The following is a 13,030-nucleotide window of genomic DNA, read 5'->3' as shown; positions in this document are numbered from 1 at the left end:
AGGACAAAATGATTTGCATGTCATCCAAGTAGGAGAGGACTTTGATATTGAGAGAATGGTTGATGCTGACTAGAGGGATAATGTATGCACTGAAGAGGGTTGGGCTCCGGGGCAAACTTTGCTGAACACAGCAGATGAGGTTGTGGGCATCTGAGGAGTGCAGTGCCAGGCTGAACATCTGGGTCTTTCCAGTCAGCAGATCCATCGGAGTGTATGCCCTTGGATTCCAATGTTGTGCAGGCGTTGTATGACCAGACTAAGAGGTGTTGAGTAGATGGTGGTTGCTGAGTTATTCAGTGAGGCATCTGTTGAGGATTTTCTGTAAGACCAAGGCCTGGAATGGTAGCTGGGAGATCGGTCTGCAGTTGGAGCATTAAAAGGACCATGGAGGGTTTCTTCAGCAATGGAAGGACATTTGCATGTTTCCAAACATCTGGGAAGGTCACAGAAGAGGTGGAGGCATTCAGAATGGGTGTGAGCATTGTGCACTTCTGATGGGCTGTAGTCCTATGGAGTAGATGCAATGGGGCAGAGGTCTGATGAGGCCCGTGACTGGATAGACTTCATGGGGCAAGACGTTTCTTCTGGGAGAGTGGCAGACCATGTGGTTAGCACTGGTTCTTTGAATAAGATTGGTGGGCATTTGGTGAGGCCTGTCAGGTCCAGTTGCAAGTTGAATTTGCTGTAAATGGTGGTGATTTTATTGCTGAAGAACTGATAGAGACTTCTCTGATGAATCAAAAATAGTGGGTCATTTGTTGTGCTGCAGTGGTTTTGTGCTCCTTTTTTCTGGATCTTCCAGATTATTTGAAGTATTCAGCAGGAATTGGTTGTTTGATTGTGACTGTTTAACTAGCTTGGTCTTTGAAGTGATGGCCCGTATTCTCAAATCTAGAGCCAGGACCCTCACCTTTATTGTCAGTTCCTTCTTTGTGTGGGTCCGGCTGAATTTCACATCACACAACAAATTAATTAAGGGTATGAAGCATATAATACCCAGATTTGTTTTAGGGACTTGTAATCCAATCCATCTAGTGGCATTAAGGATGGGTAGGTGTCTTTTCCACGCATTCAAGGGTTGCTAGTTCCTTATACTGGATCTTTTTCACCTGTGTGTCTCGGAGATCTATGCAGGGGGGTTAAGAGCTCCATCAGTCCTTCTGGGGGCTTCTTTTTCATTCTGAATTTTTTCTTGGTGCATAGTCTTTATTCAGGTGATGTAAGCCACACAAAAATCAACAATTTGTTATCCTAAAGGGATAGTTTTTTTGTTTTGTCTCCTCCAAAAATAGCTTATTGAAACCAAGGGCATGATTTTATTGAAAAGAGAGGGAGATTTCACACTGTGATGGGCATTTTATCAATCAGTCTGCATAACTTCACCAAACAAAACGCACATATTCATTTTCCTACAAAGACTTTTGTGTTAAAAGTAGACCATGTTGTGAGCCCAAGTACTGCCCTCCATTAATTGAGCAACCATGTAGAGGATATTAGCTTGTTGCTTAGCTAGTCATTTTTTCCAGTTTCTGCTGCTGACACCAGAAAGCCCTTCATCTTCTGTTTGGGTGGAAGGGGGGAATTGAAGAGTCTGACTTTAAAGGGCATATCTGCTCAATACTGTAAATTCCATTCCTATCTGCAACAATTCAGTAGAAATAAAAATTGGTGTACCAACCCTCATATAGCACACGAGTTTTGGGTTATAATGAAATCTGCAGTTACCCCGAGTGAGGAGGGACAGCTCCATATGTATGACTAGTCCCATATTTTCACAAAGGAGGTAGAGTTGAGGCATTTCTCGTATGCCCCAGCTCTGTGGTCAAGGTTCCTAGCTGATGAACCATTAGCATGGTCTCCTTTTTGCTGAGATTACATATAAACTTGTTCAGTCACTTACAAAAGTCAATAGCTGGCATACAGGTCAAATTTGGAAAATGGTTTCATTATATCTGTACATCAGCTTTTGCTCTTAGTGTGTTCATGTTCAAATTATTTGGTTCACTGTGGAGAAGCTTTGGGCTTTGACTACCCATATTTTGCCTACTCAGTTGTTTTTTAGCAAGATCCTTCTCTGCAGGAATCAACATGGTAAGTCGAGTGCTTTGGGTTTAACATCGATTTGTTGTCTATAAATGCAATATAAAAGACAAATTATTAGTGGCAGATTCATTGATTTGATGAATTTTGAAATGATAAAGAAAAAATCAAATGCAAACCGTTCATGCTCAGTTAATGCACATGGGGTTATGTGTTCAATATGAATTCAATAAGGATTTTTTTTCAATACATGACCTAAGCGGAGATGATTCTTACTCAGATATGGCAGAAAACCAGGGAATGAAAAGAAACACATTTTTTAAATTACCAAAGAGGAAAAAGAAAGAGAACACCAGGGGATTGAACTCAACATATGGGGTCACTTTTGAGCCCTGCTTCTTTCACTTTGAATTCTGTTCCCAATTTCAGCAGTGGTGTGATGAGATGGAGGGGAAGCAATTGGTGCTTGTAATGTACTGGCACAATTCCCTCAATATCCCATTGTGCCCTAAGCACTGCTACATGTTGTTACCACAGTCTACTTTCTATGTGATTTATATTCTCTTGTACATCAGACAGTATCACGAATGAGACCGGTATGCTGTTCCCATCTCCCAACATCCACAGCACACAAACATATTCACTTTTTTTACTCATACAAAGTATTTTCAGGAGGACAAATGACACAACGCAAATTATGAACAGACGTTCAATTTTTATTCTATACATTTCTTAATGTATTAACATTTCCAGAGTCTAATTTTTTACAGCTAGAAATCTTGTGTTGTTTAAAAAATCTTTCAAAACCTGGCTATTTTCATCCTAGTTCATCTGGGAACTGTAGAGGTTAGTGGGTTTTGCCTCTCCGGTATAGCGCCTATATACCTTCTGTTTTAATGCTCTCTATAAATTCAACTTTCATTTAAAAAAAAGTTGGAACAGGCCCACGCGCTCAGGACTCTGAGAGGGCGTAAAGCCCACCACTCTGAGTGTTGTGATTTTCTGGCATTTGCAGCCCTATTATACTGAAAACCTCTTCACTTACAACCCTGCAATGTAGGTTTTGGAAACCAGCAAATTAGCTGATTGAGAGACGAGATAATAGCTGATTCAGGTACGTGGCTGCTGATGATGAGATGGTGTATGATCTTTGAATTACAAATTGAAATTTTATGAAGGGTTGAATCTGCCTTTCATCATTACGATGCCAATAAATCCAACACTGCCAAAATGCATAACTGTAATACTATTTACTCATCGCATCGTGCAATGGAAATAACGTGAGAGGAAATGTTTTCTAACACCAATATTATTGGGAAGACTTACATTTTTTAGTTTCATGTTTTGAAAATGGTTTTGCTTCCGTGTTATACAGTTTATGCAAAACTAGGATTTGTCCACTCTCACAACTTACACAAACATGTCCGATGTTGGCCTTTTCAAAATTGAATGAATGCGTGATTGATGGTAAGTTGTGTCCTTCAATATTGCCACCAAAATTCAGAAAAGACAGAATTAGGACATTTGGTAGAAATCCTAGGACAGTATCGGGTTTCTGCGGAAGTACAGCTCAGTATTCCAGGAAGAGAACATTTGCTTCTTCACACCAGCTGATATTAGTTTAAACAGTGCCCGAATAGTTACTTTGTTCATGTTATGGTGCATTCCTCCGAAAAGCCTTCCCTGCTAATCTTTTATCAAGAAACATTTTGGAAAATGAACAAGCAAATATATTGGCAAGTTATTATAGCCATCCGCTTTGAGGCAGGACGCAGTAAGAATTCAATGACTAGTATTAAAATGTGATGCAAAGCGACCGCCATAATTTGAAACCATAGAGTCTCGAGTTACAAGCACACAGTTTTCCCACTGACCTGCAATTCATGATAATGTGTTTGAGCCAGCTGAGGTACCTGGGCTGGGCTCACCAAAGTGCAATTAGGGCATTTGTAAGTCACCGAGAAACGCCCTACCACTGTGGGGGGGGGTGTTTAGGCCGCATGAAGCAGTGAAGAGCTCATTAACGACTGCAGGAGAGTATTTGCGGGCAAAATAAGGGCTACATTTGTTTACCGTGTTTAATTTCCACTTCCCCTCTTCCTCCAAATTCCTCTCAGGCAAGCTCGTCTGCGCTCGTCCGCACCGAGTCCGGGCACAGGGCCGTACCCCCTATCCCCCAGTCACCAGAGCTCAGGCATTACTCTGCTGAAACCCTATACAGCTTAAGACCTCCTGCCACGAACTGTTCACGGCACCTCCTCTCAGCTGTTGACATTCCTCAAAACTGTCCCAGGTGTTACTCACTACTCAAACCCAAGCCTAAAGCTGACACTATTCTCGAGTACCACATGCTCCTGTTAAATTGCAGATCACTGCCGAACACAAGACAGAAATCGCACTGTTATTAGACGAACTCACTCCGGACGTAGTTTTCTTGACGGAAACATGGCTTACCACAGATTCCGATCCTGCCCTAGTCAGCGCTCTCCCCCCTGGCTTTCAAATTACTCGACAGGACCGTCCTGGTGGGAGAGGTGGAGGTCTAGCAATTATTCATAAAGACCAGTATCAATGCCGTGTGATCCCTGAAACCATTCCCGATTGTGAGAGTCTTGCTTTTAGCATTTCTCTCCGAATAACTGCCTCTCCGGTTCTCTCATCTACCGCCCTCCAGGTCCCCTTAACAACTTTCACCTTCTTCTCCCCCAGATTGTTGCAGAACGCGTTAGTACCTCGTCCAATTTTACTCTGCTAGGTGACCTCAACCTTCACTTTGACTCTGTATCGGACCAGATGGTCAACACATTGGTGGACGACCTAGCCGCGATACAACTCACCCAATATGTCAAAACCCCCACCCATGTGAAGGGTCACTTACTGGACCCGGTCTTCAGCAATTGCTCTAACCTCACAGTCGATTCACCATCCCCGCTCCCCTGGACAGATCACTTTTTGGTGCCCTTCTCATGGTCTACATCTAAGTGTTCACCGTGCGGACCAACTACTAAACTCATCCGAGCTTGGTCCCGCCTCTCAATCGACGACTGGTCCTCGAAGCTTTTCTCCAACCCTCCTCCTTACAATGAGGACCCAGGCCTAGCCAACCAGGCCTATGCTGACTGGATCTCGCAAACGCTCGATATTACCCTCCCTAAAAATAAAACCACGTTAAAACGCTCCCACAAAACGGCTCCCTGGTACACGGAGACTCTCAGGGATAAAAAACGCCAGTGTAGAAAAAACGAAAGACGCTGGTGTTTAGACTACTCTTTAGAAAGCAAATCTAGCTACCGAGAGTCAATCTACAAATATAAAGCGGAAGTTAAACTCGCCCAGACCACCTATTTTTCTAATAAAATCCTCCTAGCTAAGTCTAAACCCAAAGAGATCTTCCAGATTGTAAAAACATTATCCAAACCCCCTATGAGCCTGCACGACACAAAATCCCCAACTCACTGCAACGATGTAGCTGAGTTCTTCCATCAAAAAGTCAATAACATCTACTCCTCCTTTCTTCCCAGCAATATCCCATCCCTAACTCAGTCCAACACCTCCTCATCCACCCCCCTTCCTCAGCTTCATTCTAGTTTAGACCACTTCCCTCTCCTTGATTTCCCCACCCTGGAAGCCATAGCTCGGAAAAGTAAAAACTGGTTCTCCAGAAGATCCAGCCCCTCCAGACATTTTAATGTCTGCATCCCTAATCACATTGCCAATTATCAGGGATGTACTGAACGCATCGATCATCTCTGGCCGAGTCCCCCTGGCATGGAAACAAGCCATGGTTCGCGCATTACTAAAAAAGCCCAATCTCGATCCGTCAGATCTTAGTAACTATCGGCCTATCTCCCTGCTCCCGTGGGTGTCTAAAATCCTGGAAAAATATGTCAACTCCCACCTGGTAAACTTCTTAGAAACTGCCCAATTGTTAGATGTCACCCAGACAGGCTTCAGACCCAAACATGGAACTGAGACCGCCCTCCTCACGGTTACGGAGGAATCGAGAAAAATCCTGGATCAGGGAGGATCAGTGGCAGTGATCCTCCTTGACCTCAGCGCGGCCTTCGATACGGTCAGCCATGATACCCTCCTCCATCGCCTGTCCTGCATCGGAATCAAGAACAAAGCCTGGTGCTGGTTTAAATCCTTCCTTGAGGACAGATCCTTCCGAGTCTTTGACGGTGAGGCCGTCTCCACCAGTAGACCTCTGGGGTGTGGAGTCCCCCAGGGCTCCTCTCTGAGTCCCGCCCTTTTCAACATCTATATGAGGCCACTGGCCGATGTCGTCCGCCTTTTGGGATTAAGATCATCTCCTATGCGGACGACACGCAGCTAGTGGTCTCACTGGCACAGGGAGCCAACCCTCCCATGTCAAGCGGACTCAGAGACTGCCTAATAGAAGTAAAAAGCTGGATGTCCTCATCGTCCCTAAAACTGAATGGGGACAAGACGGAACTGATGCTCCTTGGCCCCTCCAACCCACTCCTCCTCAATTCCCTCTGGCCATCCGCCGTAGGCCCCCCCCCTGAACCCAAAGATAACATCAAAAGCCTTGGGGTTTGGTTGGACAGTTCCCTTTCATTTAAGACTCAAGCCACTAAGTTCTCGGCATCCTGCTTTGGCCTCCTCAAAATGCTGAGGAAAATCCTGCCTCTCCTCCCTATGGAAGCCAAGCAGGTAGTCACACAGGGTCTGATACAGTCCCGCTTGGATTTTAACAATGTGTTATATCTCGGCGCACCGGACTACACCCTACGCAGACTTCAGATAGTGCAGAACTGCGCGGCCAGACTACTGCTCGAACTCCCTCGCAGTCAATCCGCTAGGGCCGGGTTGGTTAAACTGCACTGGCTGCCAGTGCGTCAAAGAATCCGTTTCAAAGCCATGTGCATTGCTCACCAGTCCTTTTGGGACACAGGCCCCTTGATCACCCGCGACCTAGTCACCCATTACATACCTACCAGAAACCTCCGTTCTAACCACACCTTCCTGGCGAAACTTCCCAGAATAAAAAAGTCCAGGTCAGGCGGCAGGACGTTCACCTATAACGCCGCTAAGTCCTGGAATGCTCTCCCTCTCCATCTCAGAGCCAATTCCAACCACTCGTCATTCCGTAAGGAGTTAAAAACCTTCCTTTTTAACCTTCCCTATTAGGCCCTCTCAGCCACCTTATTAGGTTCCTCTCCAATATCTATTAGCGCTTGGACGCCTCCGGGCAGCAATTCGCGCTCTATAAATATACCTCCATTTCCATTTCCATTTCCATTTCCATTTCCATTTCCATCCCCAAAGATGCTGTGACCAGGAGATGGGTCATCGTCAGACGATAATCGTGTCCAGAGTTGGCACAGGGTGACAGTTGGCTGAGATTTCGGGCATAGTATGATTAAATGTCTCCGATTCGGTCAGTCATCACACTAGACAATCACCTACTTACCTACTCAGCTCTGAGGTGCTGGATAGGAAGTGAATGTTACCAATTGAGATGAGAGGGGTATGAGCCAAAGGGTTGATACATTCAAGAATGAGTACGTTGACAGAGAGATGAATGAGTAAGTGATTAGATGCACCAATGGGTGAATGGATCAGTGACAGTCCATGCAAGCATGAACAGGTGACTAATGAATAAAATGCCATGAATGAGTGAGAGCATGAATAGATGAATGGGTGAGTCAAAGGATGAATGAGTTCAGGTATTGCTGCAAGAGAGATGACAGTGAGGTGGCTCCTTCTTGTGCTCCTGTAGTATCTGCTCATCATTTGCAGTCTTCATAGAGGACACACGCCAACCCTACGTGCCCTCGCTTCTTAGAGTATACTTATGTATGTGCCTCGCGTGTCCCGAGCAATGGTTGTGATTCCACAGCAGTTTCTCCTGAACTGGATTCAGACCGGCTGCTCCGAGCGCATCATGGGCTCACGTCTTGGAACAAACTTATTAAGCATTTGCCTGATGAATCTTCCACATATATGAGACAAGTGGACCTGGACCCGCCTGCCTTAGCCCACCGACGCCTGTTCATTGCCCAATGTTCACTCTCCAGCTTCTTCCCATAGGTGATCTCACCGCCTCAGACATTTACTGACCCGTGCCGGGTCCAAGCACTCTTCAGTGTTCACTCCCCTCCGGCAGGTCTGTTTCCCAGATTTGTCCAAAATTGAGGATGCGCACTTGGGCACTCGCATAATTCCTCATGCAAGTCCCTGTGCGCGAGAAGCCCTGAGCGCACTTCCTGCTCCGGTGCATGACGTCACGTCACATGACGTCCAACATGGCAGCCATTTTTGTGCAGTCTTATTCAAGTGACAGCATGGGCATTGTTACTAGAAACAGGAACAACTCCTTCTCTCATGGCTGGTGAGCTATTCTAATTTTTGCCAGCATTGTTTTCTCTTCATTTGCCACAATGCTTTATTCAACATTGCTCAGGATTTTTTTTTTGTTAAATAATAATAACAATATATATATAAAGTTCAAAACTTTCATATATTTATAGCCTGGTATTTTCATATTGTTTCAACATGGCAACTCCTCAACAGATCACCCAGCCACCTCCCTTTTTAGCCAAACCAGGTAAACCATCTATCAAGTGGTCAGAATGGCTCAGACTTTTTGAAAATCATCTTGTAGCAATCGATGCTGGTAATTACAATCCCCAAAGAAAATGTGCCTTCTAATTTGGCAATTTGGGACGTGTTGCTCAGCAGATCTTTGATAATTCACCACAAATTCAAGCTCCTGCTGATCGTTCTGGTGATTCACAATAGAATATTTTCATTGAGGAACTTTAACGTTTAAAGAAACAATTCACAACGGAACCCAATATAATGCTGGAGCGTCACCATTTTTTCAAGCGGAAGCGGGCTGAAGGTGAAAGTGTGGGAGAATACATTGCAGAACTTAGAATTTTAGCATCCACTTGCAAATTTGGTCTTTCTGTCGATACCAGCATACGTGATCAATTTGTGTTGAGATGTTCTTCCCTGAAAAAACAGGAAATAATATTTAGTTGCCGGAACCCCACCCTCGATGAGGTCATTGACTTGGCAAAAAGCATCTCGTTCTCTCATTTCCACTAAGGCTCTACATAGCGATACTTCAGTCAGCACCCTGACCACAGAGGACAACCCTAGAGCCGAACACAAATGTGTTGTGAACACAAAGGGGTATATTCACAAGAACGTGTGATAACTACCGCAAGAGTAGCTTAACGCAACTCTCAAAATCGCAGCCTATCGGGGGAACATTTTGCCGTACCAACCAAGTATTCACAAAAAGGCGGTAGCATGCGATAGTCACAAGATAATGCGTCAAATAAAAAGTGTAAAAATCAGCACCATGCCGCAAAAATGTGAAACGCGAACGCAAAAAATCATGCGATGAGGCCAATCGCAGTACAAAAATCTGTGAAAAGCATACACAGACCTGCACATCCCACGCATCTGGTGGGAAAATGCACTATAAAAGAAAGAGAAAACCCCACAAGCCCCACGGAGGGCCAGCCAGAAACCCCGTGTTCGGGAAGGGCAAGGAGAAGAGGAAGACGGGGTTCAGTCCGCAGGAAGACCAGATCATCGTCACGGAGGTGGCAGAACACCATCAACAACTGTTCGGCACCTCCACTGCGGAACTGGCAACCCAAACGGAAATATGGTAGGCCATCCTCACCAACGTCAATGCAGTCGGAGTGTCGAGGAGGTCAATGAAGGAGGTCAAGAGGCGCTGGCATGAAGTGCACAGCCAAACCAAACAGAAACTCACCGCCAACAGGAAGGCAGCAACGGCGACAGGAGGTGGGAGTCCTGTGACACAGGAGGAGCTGGATGAGCTGGAGGAAATGGTGGCCACAGTCAGCAGTGTGGAGACGGTGGCAGGATTTGGGGCCCTGGACACAGCTCGATACGACCTGACCCAACGGCAACAGGGTGAGTAACGACCTGGGACTGGGGAGACGGTGGAGATGGGCACAATGGCACACATGCACAATAATGTGTAGCACACTGCACACCCACAATGATCATGGAACATGTCTCTGATAGCCTTGGCACACTGCAGCACACCTAGAAACACCAAGTAGGCCCCCGTCCACAATGTGCACAAAGAGGCCCCCCTCCCTTTCACCAATATCACAACCGACCCATGCACATGTGCTGAATCCCAGCAAAGCAGCGGCTCTGTGACCCACACTGACTATGCAAGTGACACTGCATGCCCAATAGCACGGCAGCAGCCAAAAAACATGGCATGGCCCATGATTCGACATGGAGGTGGCCCAGTGCAGATCACATCTGTAAAGGAGCAGGTCACACTCTGACATATCCACGTGCACCCACAACACATGCCGTACAATACACGCAGCAGACGAACAATGCACCAGGCCACAAAATCTGTCCAAGAGCACATATGACCCAAGTCAAAAACAAATCAGCCCCCGAAAAGCACACAATTCAAAGGCACCCCGCCTCAAAGGGAGAAGGCTACACAAAATCAGAGCTGCAGGGGCAACTCCCCCACAATGCAGCACACACACATAGCAAGCACAGGACATCAGCAATGACGGCAATGTGGCACAAAGTGCAACACCAACACCACAGGACAGGGCTCACAATAGGTTCCGCACGTGCGTAGTAACCATCCACTCACATCAGGCAATGCCTGACACTGTGTGATGACAATGTACGGGTACTACCACACATCCGTCATGTAGTCGAAAAACACACTGACTGCCATCAAATAGCCAGCTCCACCAAAACAGTCACAATGTACATTGGCATGCAGTCTGAATGTAAACATCTGCAAATCTTCAACCTACATGTGTAACTCTGTTAACCTGCATCTCCCCTTTACATTGCAGAGGCACAAACAACACCTCCTGCAGAGCACACCACACTTCCCATCATTGATGATGAAGAGGACAACCTGCACATATGTCAAGACACCCTCCAATGGATATTGGACAGCCTCCGCACCCCATCCCCAGGAGCAGGGCAGGCCAGCTGTCCCGAGGTGACCCCACCACCTGCACAGACCACACAGCAGGCAACACACACCACCACGGCTGTCTCCCAGGGCCCCCCGACCAATACATGGAGTTCCAACAGCTTCCTGTTTCCATCAGAGCAATCCAGAATCATTTGGCCTTTTGTAAAGCCATAAAAAGCTGGCTTTTCCCCGGCCTTCTGGGTTAACTTTTTTTTCTATCTCTTTTGCTTATGTCTTGGGTTTGCCCCATTGCTGGGGCAGCCATGTGCAATACAAATCAGACTAATAAATAATAAATAAATAAATAAAAGTGTGTGGTCTTGCCAGGTGGAGTTGGCTGAACAGCTGCGGGTGGTTTCGAGCTCGTGGCAGCCAAACTCGATGCCATACGTGGGTGTCTGAGTCCCATCAGGGACCACATACAGTCGCTATCGGACAGCCCCTGTACGCACCATGCTCCACCACAGACCTTGGCTGACCTCGCTAGGGCCATTAATCAAATACAAGCACTGTCTGGTCAGACAGGCACCAGCGATGACAGCACAGAGTTGGCACAGATGCAGTGGTCAATGGAGACCATGGAGCAGATGCTGGCTGGAAGCATGGCTGCCACAGCTGGACACCAGCGAGTAGTAGCTGGGAACTTCAATGCTCTGCGGTTCATCATCTTGCCATAACTGCCAGTGAGCCTGTCCCAGATGACTGAAGCGGGAACATCGACACACACATCTCCGAACCCTGACGTGTCAGTGGCACACAGTGATACTGCCCCATCACCTTCGTAGTCTGATGTGTCAGTGGCACACAGTGATGCAGCCATCACCCCGCCACACAGACCGTACACACCGGGCACAGAACCCGTATCAGGGGAGTAAGATGGGGATGGTAATTACTGTGTGAGGAAGGAGGCAGTAGCATCCATCACCGCCAAATGGCCTGTACCTGCCTGGTTGTGCCTTATGCATCGGGCCCTGGGACAATACCTCCCACTGCCCCCAGAACACTTTGCGACATTCACCCAGACCCCAACACAGACTGCCATATCTTCACTGTTCGGCAATTACACAGCAATCCTGCTGCGGGCTGCACTCACCCTCTTCCTAATCACTTTTCAATCCTCTAAGGACTCTGGTTGGCCCACCACTGGGCTTCCATGTAATGTGGGCTTGGCTGGCCATGTAGAGCTCCTGCTCAGTCAATCACCTGAATGTGAATAAAGCATTCTAAACTAAATCACACAGATGTGTCAAGACTATGTTCACTCACGTATGGAAGTATGGCTGGATGTAGGGACAATGATTGCACATGAAGGTACACCCTGGTAACTGACATCTATGCGCATGTGTATCCCTGAGGCCAATTGGATGACTGTGAAGGTGAGTACTAGCTGGGTCCCCATTGCACAACAACAACAATCTCACAACCCCCCAACGTAGGCACACGTCCATGTATTGAATAGGGCTGTGTGTAGGAATTACCAAATCGGTAGCAGGCCAGGATTGGTGTCCTACATCACATGTGACAACAGAACTTCACATTGCATACCTACTACTCACACACATCTGTGTGGACACATTCTGGTATGATATATGACATTGCTCCACATGGTCAGAGGTTTGACACCATACTCCCATTGCTGAAGTCACGTAAGTGCACAAGTCGGCCAGCAAATATCCCAAAAGAATGTCTGGCCCACAGAGGTGGAACTTGCAAAAGGGAGACACCCCCATTGCACATGCATCAGTCAGTTCCTCCCTGTGTAGGGACGATGCTCATTGTGGCACACGAGTGGACAATCTAATCAACACACATCATAGTTAGACACCAATGGAGTGGCATAGACTTTATTGGTTTTTTGAAAATCTGCCCCCGAGTCTTTTATATCTACAGCTGGTTTTTACGTTTAAATGCTCGTAATTTCCTTAATAACTACCCCAGTTTCTGGACCTGCCAGTTTGCATTCTCCCATTGTGTATTTGCTGTGCATTCCAACAAGCAGCAGTGGTA

The sequence above is a fragment of the Triturus cristatus genome, chromosome 5_1 (genome assembly GCF_964204655.1).
Source record: "Triturus cristatus chromosome 5_1, aTriCri1.1, whole genome shotgun sequence".
NCBI classification, from domain to species: Eukaryota; Metazoa; Chordata; class Amphibia; order Caudata; family Salamandridae; genus Triturus; species Triturus cristatus.
This window is presented reverse-complemented; position numbering follows the sequence as displayed.